The sequence below is a fragment of the Schistocerca americana genome, chromosome 6 (genome assembly GCF_021461395.2).
Source record: "Schistocerca americana isolate TAMUIC-IGC-003095 chromosome 6, iqSchAmer2.1, whole genome shotgun sequence".
Classification (NCBI taxonomy): Eukaryota; Metazoa; Arthropoda; class Insecta; order Orthoptera; family Acrididae; genus Schistocerca; species Schistocerca americana.
Window position 1 is genome coordinate 233,436,569 of NC_060124.1, and position 14,783 is coordinate 233,451,351.

General features: G+C 43.1%; 1 protein-coding gene across 2 annotated transcripts in view; it reads left to right on the forward strand.

The window, feature by feature from the left end:
- The window catches only part of LOC124619870 (fatty acid 2-hydroxylase), a 504,251-nt gene that overhangs the window by 228,230 nt on the left and 261,238 nt on the right, over positions 1-14,783 (forward strand). The window contains exon 1 of one of the 2 annotated variants that reach the window (XM_047146490.1): positions 5,489-5,561. The exons of the other annotated variant lie outside the window; for it this stretch is intronic. The gene's annotated coding sequence lies outside the window, so the exon portion shown is untranslated. Of the gene's footprint in view, positions 1-5,488; positions 5,562-14,783 lie in introns of those variants that run through there. 2 annotated transcript variants of the gene reach the window in all.

Genomic DNA, 14,783 nt, shown 5'->3' on the forward strand with positions numbered 1-14,783 from the left:
GACTAAATTCAATATAACTGATACCGCTGTTAAAATCAAATAATTTCTAATAGAACAGCATAATACTAACAATGCAACTAATAAAAGCAATCAGATGTTGAATAACCTTAGTAAAAGATAATGAGAGAGCCACCATTACTGACACTGATAAAGATAACACAGTTGCCATTACCAACGATAGCGACTATATTAAGAAAACAGAGTGCTCATTTAATGCAAATGGCAGTACTGAGATTAAAAACATCCCTCTAAAGTATTTCGTAACACCATAAAAAGATGAAGATTACTATTTACAGCAAGTAAGAAGAAGTCTGTTAGAATGGTGAATCCCAGTATTCCACAGCTAAGATCTTAAATTAAAATTCATAGATAGGAGAACTATGAAGTGAATAAAGTGCAAAATAAAAAATTAAAAGAGGCTTATATTTTCAACAGTTCTTTAGTGTAAATAATAGTTATGAGCTTGTTAAAATGTTGGCACAAATTAAAATCCTTGATGGTATGAAATTAGCATCTCTAGACATTGCCAACTTACATACAAATATCCCAACCCAGAAAGTATACGTTTTGTAAAGGCAAATTCATTGTTGCATAAGATTAGTAGAGCCACAGTCATCGAACTGGTAATGTTGCTAGAGCTGTCACTAATGTGTAACCTATTTGTTTTTAATGTAAAGGTATATCACCAAAAAGATGGACTTGCTATGAGCAATAGTCTAACTGGCACGTTAGCTGAAATATTCATTAATCATCTGGAAAACAAATAGTTTCAAAAATGTAGTATGCTATAGTAAGAAAACTATGTATTACAAGCGATAATTAGAGGATACAATTCTTCTAGAAAGTAGCAAATATGACAAATTATTAGACAACCTTATTACGTGATACACACTCTAAAAATTAATTTTCCTTTAATTGAACAGAATTATTGTATTAATAATCTTGACTGGAAATTATTGGCAAAAATGACAAGCTTGTCTTCGAAATATAGAGAAAGCTGACGTGCAGAAACGTTATAATTAGCACACATTCGTACCACCCACAGCGTTAAAAAAAAAGTTTTTAAATCTATCATCCAGTGTCTCTTGTGGTTAGTTATTCAGCCGGACGAGACCAAGAAGGAAATTGAAATTTTAAAGCAGATTGCAGTAGCTACTGTCAGTAATATTTACTGTAAAAAAACAGAGGCTCTCACAAAAAGCTAATGACACCACCTTGACTAGGAATAATAAAAGAAAGTTAAAAACAAAGTGTGATGCCACGACATACAACAGTTAAGTATGACTGAAAATTAACATTTTTTTCGAAAAACAAACCTAAAGACAGGCTTCCAAACCACCAATATCTTATAATCACGTCTTAGACACAAAAATGGTCTCAAGCACGATAAATTTCTTATTTCAGGAACATATAAAATTAACTGAAATGGCTGTGACCAATATTGCGTTGGTCAGACGCAACACTCTTTCAAAACACAGTTTAGTGAACACACCTGCTGGCAGTATAAAGGAACTTTCGGGGTGCATATTACTACAGAATGCCATCCTGTTCAAGATATTAACAAAAATATGGAAATGTGGCACACTGCATTGAAGGGAGGTTGTAAGATGTACGGGAAGAAACCGAAATGTATAGTAAAAAGAAAGATTCTCCTGAGCTAATACTCGACGAGCAACGAAACTAAAGTCATTGCTATTATTTTAATGTTTTTGATGACCTACTTTAAAGAGAGAAAATTTAGTATTTTAACAAATTACTTTGCCGATAGATAGAAAAATTCACATTCTGAATGTGTTCTACTTCGAAGGATGCCAACACAGACTCATTGTCTTCCCGTCGCCCACGTTGCTCGTGCTTCGACATTGGCTCTCTTATTGTTTTAATCCTCCTATAAAAATATTTTTTAATTTTTTTAGGAGCCAAATTAACTGAAAGGTAATTTTTCTGTTTGTTTCCTTAGATTTGAGGATCGTTTCGAGTAAACCGAAACTGGTTATTGCAGTGTTGTTACTACGTTTTATTGTGATCAAGACAATAAAAGTTTATAATAAATAACGCAGATCACCACTGATCAGTGCGTCTCCCTCAGCCGATAATATCAGGTCTTATGCGCTTGTTATTTAACTGTCATGAGGGAATATACAAATGAAAGTTGGAGCCACAATCACCAAGCAAAGCAATCTGCATCCTCGTAAACACTGTAAGGTCAAGCTAAAACTGTCGTCAGCCCAAAGGTTTACTGGAAGAGCCACTCTGTTTCACTAGGTGTGGTCCTGTCGGTGGTCGAGTGCCCCTGCCTCCCTCCGAGATGTGAACTGACTTACTCAGCCATTTACAGGGGAACTTATAGTTCAGTGTGGACTAGAAACAACTGTGCAACTCGGCAGTATTCACATAAACAATGCCAGAGGTTAAAGAAAGGATAAACGATTTAAGCAGCATAACGGAAAAAAGAATGGTACTTGGCCACTTTCATTATGAAAACAAATTTGCTTCTAATAATGGCACGAATAACTAAGTGCTTGTCCAGCCAAATGGTTGGTCAGTTCATTTCCGGGGATATCGACATGTTTTATGACCAACAGATAGAGAACTAGACAACAGTATAACTAACAGAGACAAGGTCAAGAGTAGCACCCTGTGAGGGGTGATAAGAGTTACATTGGTTAATAGCCTGGAGACTGTTCATTGAGTCACTATAAATTAAAACGCGATTGAGTGATTTCTGTTTAATAAACTTAGAGGTCTGTCAATAGTTATCAGTATCAATGTTAAAAACACTGCACATCCCAGCAGCGAATCCTGACATGCAGGAGACGTAATAGCACATCCCATCCTGTCCATGGCTTTACAGCCGTCACTGTACATGGTGATAGCACGATGGTACCCCTGAAGAATTTAGAGAAACAGACGCCGAAATGTCATGGGGCGAGTGACACTTTAGGTCCTTCAGACTCATCAGTCCTCATTCGTGGTCTGGGTACTAACGAAGCGGGCGTTTGTGCAGGTAAACACGTGACGCATATTCTAAGGGGGTATGCGGAAGTTCCAGCCTAGAGCCTCGAAGCGTATTCAAAGTGGTAATCCCACACAAGGTTGGGGGGAGGGGCGGACTATGTGGTCGACGTTCCTTATATGAAAAAAGAATATTTCACGTTGGATGATTGGGAAATTTTCGGGCGATAGTTGTAGAAGTGAGCAAGAGTTGATACTTTCGGAACTGAAGATGTTGGTTAGTTGGTTGGTTGGTTCATTCGGGGGAGGGGACCAAACAGCGAGGTCATCAGTCCCAATGGTGTAGGGAAGGATGGGGAAGGAAGTTGGTCGTACCCTTACAAAGACACCATCCCAGCATTTTCCTGAAGCGATTTAGGGAAATCACGGAAAACCTAAATCAGGAAGGTCGGACAGAGTTTGAACCGACGCCCTTCCGAATGCGACTGAAGAGGTAAAATCCCCAATTTGGTGAAGAGACTGTCTACCGGACTAACTCAGAAGGCATTGATAGATTGGGTCCAATAATTAAATAGCCAAAGGTGCAGCTGACTCATAAACATGGCAGCTATGGTCCAAACGATACGAGGCCAGAACCTAGTAAATATGATGTAGAAGGTGCGATCTACTACTCAGCAGATATCAGAGAGCATTCAGTTTCTGCATGCTGCTAGTCTTTAGTTGACGAATAGGTGGCGGCCATGTCAGCTTTTTATCCAAGAAGGGTCCCAAAAATCTGGACTACGCAACAACATCCAAGCGCTAGCTACTCAAGTAGAGTTCTGGGTCTGGATGGACCGTGGTACGACGACAGAAATCAAGGGGAGAACTGGAAGCAATTGGGTAGTGGTCAAGCAGAGACCCTGCGGGTGGCACCCTCGAGCTGGCGTTCATTTAAGGCTACAGATCGGCAGTTATTCCAAATGTAAGAGTAGACACTATACATCACGGGGGTGATCAGTGGTTCGACGAGCCTATATCCTCTGAAGAAGAAATCGTTTCCAGTGTCATGTTTCTTTATTTACGTGACCATTACGGCACTCCAACCCCAGTTCTCGATACCAGTAATATCTTACTACTTTTCTGCGAAGTAACAGACATATTTTTGTGACAATATTCACATTTGGTTTTATTAATGTATAGGTACTCCGATGTATCGATATATTACAGTGATATGGTTCTTGTGTTTATTCATTCCAGTAAGACTGTCATAATTTTTGACTTACTTGTAACCGTTTTGGCGTAAATGCGCACAGAGCAGTCTTTGTTTCACTTTGCAGAAGTTAAGTTGTTATTTCGCTTAGTAAAAGAACAGTCAAGTCTTGTGTTTGGTTAAAGTGGAAATTAAATATATGAAGATTGATACAAAACTATTTTCTTGATGATGTGACAATTAAGAGGAACTATATGTGAATTTACAAGATGTTTATTAAAAATGTGGATCGTGAACACCAAGTCAAAAATTATTTCTACCATGCCATTGTTCTGATCTGGGATTGTTTGATCATTAAGAATTTCCTGAAAAACGCATTTGTTAGGTCTTCAAATATTGCTAAAATACAGATCTGGACCTTCTAGCAATCAACAAGATGAGCCATAAGGAATTCGACGAAATCTACGTGGGAATCCATTCAAGATAAGTGCCAAATTAATGACTTTTTTTACAGTGACCTCATTATTTCCATTCTGACGATACCATCCACAGTCAATAACTTAATTGTTGCCCGATAAAGCGAACATATACTGCGTGAGCAACATTATTAATCTGATTTCTAATCTACTTTGCAAGTGGTGGTATTGTTAGACCAGTTAGGCGGCTGCGCGAGCCATCGGGTTCTCCAAGTCAACAGTGAAATCCTCTAAGGTAATAAACAGTCGCACGACAACCGTTTATCACCACTTTCCATTGCCGAACGGTATTTCTACGTCAACAAACTCTTTGAACATACGTCCTATTGTCTGCAGTTCTAAATTAAAATGATAGTGTGGCATTGATGGCAGGGAGGCCCCAACCGAAGAAGTTCGGCAACCAAGTTGCAAGTCTTATTTCAGGTGACGTCACATTGGGCGACTTGCGTGTTAGTGATGATGAACGATGATAATACAACACCCAATCGACGAGCGAAGAAAATCTTCAACGAGGCCGGGAATCGAACCCGCGAACGCTGCATGGTAGGCAAACACGTTACCACTCAGCTAAGCAGGCGGACTTGCAGTTCTAACTATTAACACTTCACACACTGCTCTGAATATTCTCTAATTTTCTGAATAATCTCATGTTTACTTCCTAGCGCCGCAATTTTCGCTGTTGTATTGTACTGCTGTATGACACGATGACACGTTCCCTCTCACCCCCCCCCCCCCTCCCCCGTAACACAAACAGAGCCCCATAAATTAGATTAGAATCTGCACTTCCCTGACGCCAGCGGTTGGCTGCGACACGGTCGCTTACGTGGAGCGCCAGTTTTCTGGCGTGCCTAGCCTACAACACCAGTGAATGGCGCGTCAGTGTACAGCCAGCCGCTACTATGGCGGCTCGTAACTTAAACAGCGGCTTCACACAAGCAGTACGTATATCAGAGTGGCGCGCAAACCATTTCACATTTTGGCTTAGCTTTAATCATTAACTATTCTAATTTTTCTTAAATTTGTGATTATCCGTTATGTTATGTAATTTGATTATTCGCAATGTAAGAGTGTGCTGGTTAGAAGACTTTAAGTAATCGATTACTGGCAGAAGGAACTGAACAAACGATTGGGTCACCACTGTTAAATTAATCTGTAATTCGGTACTGGGAACTACAGACTGTTCATTATAGACACCCAAGGAGCAGACCCCTGGTATATATTCCCCGATCCTTTTTTCTCCTCAGTCTCCCTTGAGTTTATTTTGTTCAGTTTGCTGCTCCCACCTTGTGATAAATGACTGCAGTGAAATTACCTAAGCAAACACGTACCTGGCTCGTCACGTTGTATTGATAGCGCAGGCGAACGGGTCCCGTGAAACCTGCCCGGCTTGCGGAAGCCCAAGTTGGCCTGCTTTAACTATTGTGCTTCGGTACACATGTACTCTCGTGTCTCCGTTGTGGCAGGTCTAGCTGCTATAATGGTTGCGGCCCCCATCTCCGCCGCAACCATTATAGCAGCTCGACCTGCCGCAAAATTCATCGAAGAATCTCTCTTACTTGTGAAGAAAAATGTACCTATAGCAACAAATGCTGCCATTAAAAATGAAAAAAATTATGTAATTTCATATGTAAAAAAAAAATATTTTGTTATGTTTTCGAACTTCCACTGCTGTGAGTGTAAATTCTGAATCCTTCCTGGTCATGCTGACAAAGTTTTATGAAATTATCTGTAAAAGTATAGACAGTGGAAATTAAAATGTCCTGTGATGCCTCTCCTGCTCCAAGTCGGCCCTTAAATGTTCACGTAATCGTTGGCTGTAACACGACCTTTGACGGTAATGTTGGGACCTTCAGATACCATGATATGGTTGTCAACACCATCATACTTCCACCTCCGTGCTTAACCGCTGGAATCAAGTAATGAGGATTGTAGGCTTATTTTGGCGTTCTCCAGACTTAAAGCCGGCCCGACGCCGGAAAAAACGAAACCGTTGACTCGTCGGACCATAGGACGTGTTTTCACTGATCAGCCGTTCAGGATTTATGCTCCTGACACCACGTTTTGTGCTTCTTTGGGTTGGTTTTCGTTACTGATGGTTTCGGTACAGCATCTTGTTCACGAATAGTCGCTTTATGGAGTTCTCGGCGGACAGTGTCGATAGACACGGGGTCTCGAAGATGGCTATCGAGCTCTGCAGTCACTATAGCGGCAATAGTTTTGTGGTGTTTTGACGCAATTCGTTTCAGAGTACGACGCTCTCTGTCATTTAGTTCTAATTTGCTCCCACTATTACGTTTATACGATGATGTCTTTCCATGTTTTGTGTAGGCTGTCATGACTGTTGAAACAGTTGCTCTTGAGACATTCAGTAAGTTGGCTGTCTCGGTTACTGATGCTCCAGCTAATCGGGCTACCACACTCTGCCATCTTTGGAACTCTGTTGGGTCTTTCATTGCAAGTCGACCTCGGCCTCTGAACGCAAATACGAAATGTGCACTACTCGTAAACAACCTGCATTGATGCCTAGTCCGTACTGAACACGCGCAGTCCAACGCGACACGTGCCTTACGTTGACCGTCAGACACAACCATCCCATTACTACCACTGTTCGCATTATTTTGCCTATCCCCTGTATTTCTGTAGTCAATAAAAAGCGACGCTTGAAGTGGTGTAAAGAGCGATGCAACTGGACAGTGGATGGCTGGAAACGAGTGATCTGAAGCGATGAGTAACTTCATACCTTGTGACAATCCGATGGAAGGGTTTGTGTATGACAAATGCATGGAGGGCGTTACCTGTCATCACAATATAGTGCCAACAGAGAAGCAGAGGGGAGGTTATATTACGTACGGTATGGAGGTGTTTTTCGCTGGTAGTGTTTGGTCCCCTAAATGTGGAAGGCTATTGAATCTGCCTTTTGCCCGTCATCCATGGCTCGCACGATATCGTGTGCGAAAAGGACAAGCTCATTTTCGCACGAGCTGCAGTGGTTACAAGTCCACATTAAACCACAAATCACCGGCTGAGTACGTCACTTCAAAGGCCTGCAAGAGGCAAGGGCGTAACCACACCCACTAAAGCACTATGGTTGAGGATAAGGTTACTTTCTTTAAAATGGTGTAACTAAATCACTCCCACAACAAGCTACGGCCAATTTCGTCCGTCTCTCTGCTCCCTTGCGTGACCTAGTGCGTGGCCTCTAGTGACCTGCATGTCGACGGGACGTTACTCCCTGACCTCACTGCTTTGTGCAAGTTATGAACACGTGCCAGTCGATGAACAAAGCAAGCTTCCGCTCAGCTCTCTGCTGTGACAAACGCACGGAAAGGCACGCTCTGCTGATTCGAAAAAACATATCACAATTTACTACCGGGGCAGGTCGACTAAAGGAACTCATAACCTCCACAAAAACGCATCTCATAATTTGTCCGAAAAAGACCTATGATAGTGTTACAAGAATAAATGTGCTGTTCATAGCCACGAGTATAGTAAAGCAAGTATAATGAAGACTAAAATTAGAGGTACAGAATTTCTTGAACGATTTCTACACGCATATGCTTCGCAAATCATTGCACAGTGTATGTCAGAGGTCTCAAAATTTTCCAAAAGTTTTTGATTCAGTACCACATCGACGATTTCTAAAGGAAATTTGATACACACAACTACATCGAATCTATCCTGAAAAGCTGGACGCAGCACGTTATCCCGAATGCAGAGTCATTTACTCACGCTAAAGTAATATATATTTTGAGCTGCGGAAGTTGTCACTGTCGTACACCAGGGAAGCAACAGAGAAAAGCACCCTCCACCACGCAGGCACAGTCTATGGAGTCGCAGTGTATATATATATACGTATATGGACAGAGAGACAGAGAGAAAGAAAGAGAGAGAGAGAGAGAGAGAGAACCACTTTCAGCTGCTTTTTCCTTTCCCGTTACACTGGGGAATGTGTAGGACAGGGGGAATTAGTTTACAAGGAAAATATCTTCAAAACGCTCTTACGACTCATCATAGAATATTGCTCCATATGTAGGACCCCTTCCAAATAGGAAAGGGGGTATTGAACGCATAAAAAGGTCAGTACGAATAGTCATGGATTTGTTTGACGCTTAGGAGAATGTCACAGAGATGCTGATGAAACTGAAGTGGCTGATGCTTTAAGAGACACACCGACTAGAAAGCCTTCCTGCAAAGTTACGAATACAGTGTTAAGGGAGGCGTCGAGGAATATACTACGTATCGTTCCCATGGGGACCGCGAAACAGTATTAGACATACCAAGATAAAACAAACAAAGGAGCAGAAGAACGTCTTCTTGTTGCTCGCTAACATTTAAAGAGAATCGTTAGTGGCCTTATTGGCAAGATGCTGCCCCATGGAGGAATTAAACCAGTATTCCAGAGCGGTCGCAAGATCCGATACCTGGCTCTGCACACTGCAGGTGTCTACGAACTTCGACATGACATCGATGAAGTCTACGTTGGTGAAACCGGGAGACCGATTACCACTCGCGCGATAAAGGAGGACCGCTATGTACGACTGGAGCAACACAGCAAATCAGCTACAGTTGAACACTTTCAGGACTGTGGCCGATCTGTTAGTTTTCAAGGACCTGCTCGGTGCCGTGGATGCAGCAGCGTAAGATAAGAGAGACTGTCGAAGAAATGAGATGATCGTGGTCCGGAACCGCGCTGCTCCTACGGTCGCAGGTTCGAATCCTGCCTCGGGTATGTATGTGTGTGATGTCTTTAGGTTAGTTAGGTTTAAGCAGTTCTAAGTCTAGGGGACTGATGACCTCAGCTGTTAAGTCCCATAGTGCTCAGAGCCATTTGAACCATTTTTTTTTTAGATTATCGTGTGGCATTGATGGCTGGGAGATCCCATCCGGAGAATTTCCGCTGCTGGGTTGCAAGTCTCATTTCAGGTGACGCCACATTTGGCTACTTGCTTGTCTGTGGTGATGACATGATGAGGAAGACAATCCAACACACCACAAGCGCAGAAAATCCCCAACTCGACCGGGAATCGAACTCGAGCGCGCTGTATGGTAGGCAAGAACGTGACCACTGAGCCAAACAGGCGGACATGGAAGAAATTAAACCCCCTTACAGCTTCAACTGGGAGGATAGCCACAAGTTACAGTCAGCCTGGCTGCCAGAGATCCTAGTCCATCTGGTGGCTTTTGTTCGCCAGCTAGGAACTCCACATGAGCCGGGTTCAAAAGCATATTCACGCGGCCATAGAACTGCCTTTTGGCATCAAGGTCTCGCTGACAGTAAACTGTTGTCTACGAAGCACCTGCCTTAGTAGCGAAGGTAATATGGTTCAAATGGCTCTGAGCACTATGGGACTCAACTGCTGAGGTCATTAGTCCCCTAGAACTTAGAACTACTTAAACCTAACTAACCTAAGGACATCACACACATCCATGCCCGAGGCAGGATTTGAACCTGCGGCCGCGCGGGATTAGCCGAGCGGTCTTGGGCGCTGCAGTCATGGACTGTGCGGCTGGTCCCGGCGGAGGTTCGAGTCCTCCCTCGGGCATGGGTGTGTGTGTTTGTCCTTAGGATAATTTAGGTTAAGTAGTGTGTAAGCTTAGGGACTGATGACCTTAGCAGTTAAGTCCCATAAGATTTCACACACATTTGAACATTTGAACCTGCGACCGTAACGGTCACGCGGTTCCAGACTGAAGCGCCTAGAACCGCTCGGCCACTCCGGCCGGCGTGAACACGCTGTTGAAGTGTCTGCACATCAGAACTGGTTCAGCATAATGCTTTTCTGATGGCTCCAAAACTAAAAATTCTGGGGTTTAGGCCCGGTGATCTAGCTGGCCTTACTACAGGGCCTCCAGGTCTTATCCAACGTCCAGGGAAGATAATGTTGAGGTGTCGTCGAACTGTAATGTATAAGTGGGGTGGTGCTCTGTCAGGCATAAACCGCATAACCCGTCGTATTGCCAAAGGCGCATTCTCAAGCAGCCGAGGCAGAGTATTCCGCAGAAAGTCCAGGTACGGTCCACCGCCGAGGCATTGTGGATAATAACCGGTCCAGATATGTTATCGCCAGGAATCGCTGCCCGCACATTGACGCTGAACCGATGCTGATGAGACGCCTCAATCATTCCCCGAGGATTGTCTGTAGCCTACGGATGACGATTATGAAGATCGATGCTGCCAGTTCTGACAAAGGTTGCTTCGTCGTGTAAAGAAACTGGTTCTCTACTTCTGAAAAAAAACCTTTTAAATAATAAAACATGACCTATACGAGGAATCTGACTACCCCTCTTAGTCATGGACGAGGAAAAAAAAATTTGGCATAGTCTTTGTCAGAACGTGCAGAATCTTATGTGGGGCCAATAAGATGTCAATTTTAATCTAAATATGGTATGCCAATGTTTACATAATAAAAAAATAAATTAGGTAATTCAGTACAATTATTATATAGATGCGATAAATCACTTTAATGGGTGCCAAATGAACAATTAAAGTCAATATAATTCCAGTAAAACATCAAAAGTAAAAAAAAGAAATTATTGTAGGGGCCTACATAGACTTCGCGTATCTGCTTGATGCCCACGAAATACGTAATTTTGTTTTGAAGCTGATAGCCAATGAGAAAATAGGTGCAAAATACTATTGGTCAGTTTTCAAGCAGTAATGGCGGACAGCATCAGCTGGTAATATACGTAATTTTATGGTAGCTAATTTTACTGCACAAAAAATAAAATATATACTCCCTCCAAAAGAAGTTACACACGAACATTAAAATAAAACTATGATGAGCAGCAAAATGTCTGAGAAGAATTTTGAAAGAAAATTATTAATTGAACTTTAATTTGGCGGGTTTTCAACACTGTCAACAAGACGAAATAGTGGAAAGGATATTCATTGGAACCAAACAAAATTGAACCTTGATATTATGACAGTATTTTAAAAATAGATAATTTAACTGCAATAGTCTTTAATTTTGAAATGAGAGAGAGCGTAATAATTTTCTTTTAATGTCTAAACTGTTGCTGCAGGCAGTGCGATGACGTCAGCGGTGGTTTTCGCGGACGACGTGTGAAGTTAATCCTGGTTCGTGGCGCGAGGATAATGATGGATCCTCCTGTTTCATTAATATTCCAATTACGGCGATAGTCCACGTCTCCGTTGTAGTCGAATCAGCTGGCAGCAGTGGCGCGATAATAATAGTTCCAGTGTGTGCGTTATCGTTACGCGCGCGACGTTTCATTATAATAGTTTATTAATCACGCGGTGCGGGTAGGTCGGAATTATGCAATGTCTTTAGTATTTACGATATATAGCCGGTTAATGCCAATACTTCGCACAGTTCTTTCACCGTGTTGCCACAGGAAAACAGTCACATGTGTTTATCACTATAACAGTCCGTTAAACATTAGTTCAATTTACGTCGTCGTCTTTAAGATAGTTTGGATGATATAATAAATGTTTCTTGATCAAATCACAGCACTGTTCTTTTACTTAACATTTTTGGTTTCTTTCCACTTTCACGCAATTCTAACAGTTAGTGCCTCCACATGACAATGGTGTCTGGTTCACGGCTAATTGTCACAAGTTCACACAGTATGTAAAATCGTCACCGCAAACACTCGATATACTTTTCAGGTTTTACTGTTCACTTAATAATGCACGATCTCCTATTAACACAGCGGACGCACTGTAATTAATTGTTCCTCGGCGTATCACCGTCTTTCACGTCGAACTTTTCAACGTTTCTCCACTCGCGAAATGTCCACGATACCACAACAACTCGCACACTCTCTATCGATAGTCGTTCGCTCTCTCTCTCTCTCTGACACAGTACTTCTCCTAGCCTAATCAAAGATTCACAAAGCGTATAAAACCAGAACATTTATATTCGTACAATATAAAATATAAAACAGTAGCAAAATGAATGACGAAACAATGTGACGTATTAACAAATAAAGAATAGTTGAAATAAATGATATATACGTACTATGACAAGGTAATGCACAAAAGAAAAAAATATTATAGACTTTCGGGGAAAGCAATGCCTTTCCAGTCGGAGCCGGCCGCTGGTAGCCGAGCAGTTCTAGGCTCTTCAGTGTGGAACCGCGCGACCGCTACGATCGCAGGTTCGAATCCTGCCTCGGGCATGGATGTGTGTGATGTCCTTGGTTAGTTAGGTTTAAGTAGTTCTATGTTCTAGGGGACTGATGACCTGAGATATTAAGTCCCATAGCGCTCAGAGCCATTTGAACCATTTTTTACGGTCGGTAGAGAGGACTTATGATAAAAATCCCATAATTGTGATGGTCTGTTGCAAAAACCACCTCTCTGCACGTTCGTCTGTCTGAAAGAACCCACGATCACACAACCAACCAAAGAGGTCTTGAAATGTTGTATGATGAGGTTGGTATCCTTGAAGGTACTTGTTTCGGTGTAGCTGAGCTGCCTCTCGACAGTTTCCATCTGCTTGGCCGTACACAAACACCATCTCGGCTTGTTCCCGACATGAATACCGGACCATTGTGATGCTTACAGTTCGCTGCGTCATTCACACAACACCCAAAGAACACACGGCCCGTGGTCGGAGGCACTTTCATTCGTAAACGCCATCTACCGTGGCAACTATGCATTTCCGGACACAGGTTTCTCTATTTCCAGTCTGGAATCCGTCCCTGCAGTTTGTCGGTTTTATTGATGTTCAACCTGTGTAGGGGAAGACCTTGCCCAGTGCACTCGGTCTTCAGGCCACAAGTGGCCCATCGGGACCATCCGACCGCCGTGTCATCCTCAGCTGAGGATGCGGATAGGAGGGGCGCGTGGTCAGCACACCACTCTCCCTGTCGTTATGATGGTTTTCTTTGACCGGAGTCGCTACTATTCGGTCGAGTAGTTCCTCAATTGGCATCACGCGGCTGAGTGCACCCCGAAAAATGGCAACAGCACATGGCGGCCCGGATGGTCACCCATCCAAGTGCCGGCCACGCCCGCCAGCGGTGAACTTCGGTGATCTGACGGGAACTGGTGTATCCACTGCGACCTTGCCCAGAATCCACCAGTTATTCGCCCTGCAGAGTACCGCTACAGAGTCGGTCGAAACATCGGCATTTTAGAGCTTTTAATGTTTCATAATGACGTGGCCTAATACCCTAAACGATTTTTTTTTTTTTTCAAATTCATACTGACCGTTGAAACAAACGAACTTACATAAGAATAAACAACCCTGCAGAAGCATTAATACACTACTGTCATCAAAATTGCTACACCAAGAAGAAATGCAGATGATAAACGGGTATTCATTGGACAAATATATTATACTAGAACTGACATCTGATTACATTTTCACGCAATTTGGGTGCATAGATCCTGAGAAATTAGTACCCAGAACAACCACCTCTGGCCGTAATAGCGGCCTTGATACGCCTAGGCATTGAGTCAAACAGAGGTTGGATGGCGTGTACAGGTACAGCTGCCCATGCAGCTTCGACACGATACCACACTTCATCAAGAGTAGTGACTGGCGTATTGTTACCAGCCAGTTGCTCGGACACCATTGACCAGACTTCAATTGGTGAGAGATCTGGAGAATGTGCTGGCCAGGGCAGCAGTCGAGCATTTTCTGTACCCAGAAAGGCCGGTACAGGACCTGCAACATGCGGTCGTGCATTGTCCTGCTGAAATGAAGGGTTTCGCAGGGATCGAATGAAGGGTAGAGCCACGGGTCGTAACACATCTGAAATATAACGTCCACTGTTCAAAGTGTAAGGTGTGGGATGCGTCACCAATAGCCTCTCCCACACAAATGTCAACCTCTCCGGCACGTGGTATCCCCTGCTACGCTAACGAGGCTCTGGCGACCGAGTTTCTCCCGGGATAAGGAGAACCCTCTACTAAGCCAACGACCTTCTAGAGGGCGGATGAGCTGGTAGAGCAAGGGCACCCTCTTGTCCTTGGAGTGAGAAATCACTCCTAAAGACGGAAGAATCACCAAGGGTGGTCAACGGCATAGGATGCTGAAGGCAACGGGAAACCACAGCATTAAAGATCCAATGGATATCCCCAGGAAAACTCATCATGGCAGGGTTCAATGTCAAATTATCCGGAGTTTCAACTCCCCCACTCGGATCTCCGGGGGGGAGAGCCTTGAACAATGCCACAAGTAAATACA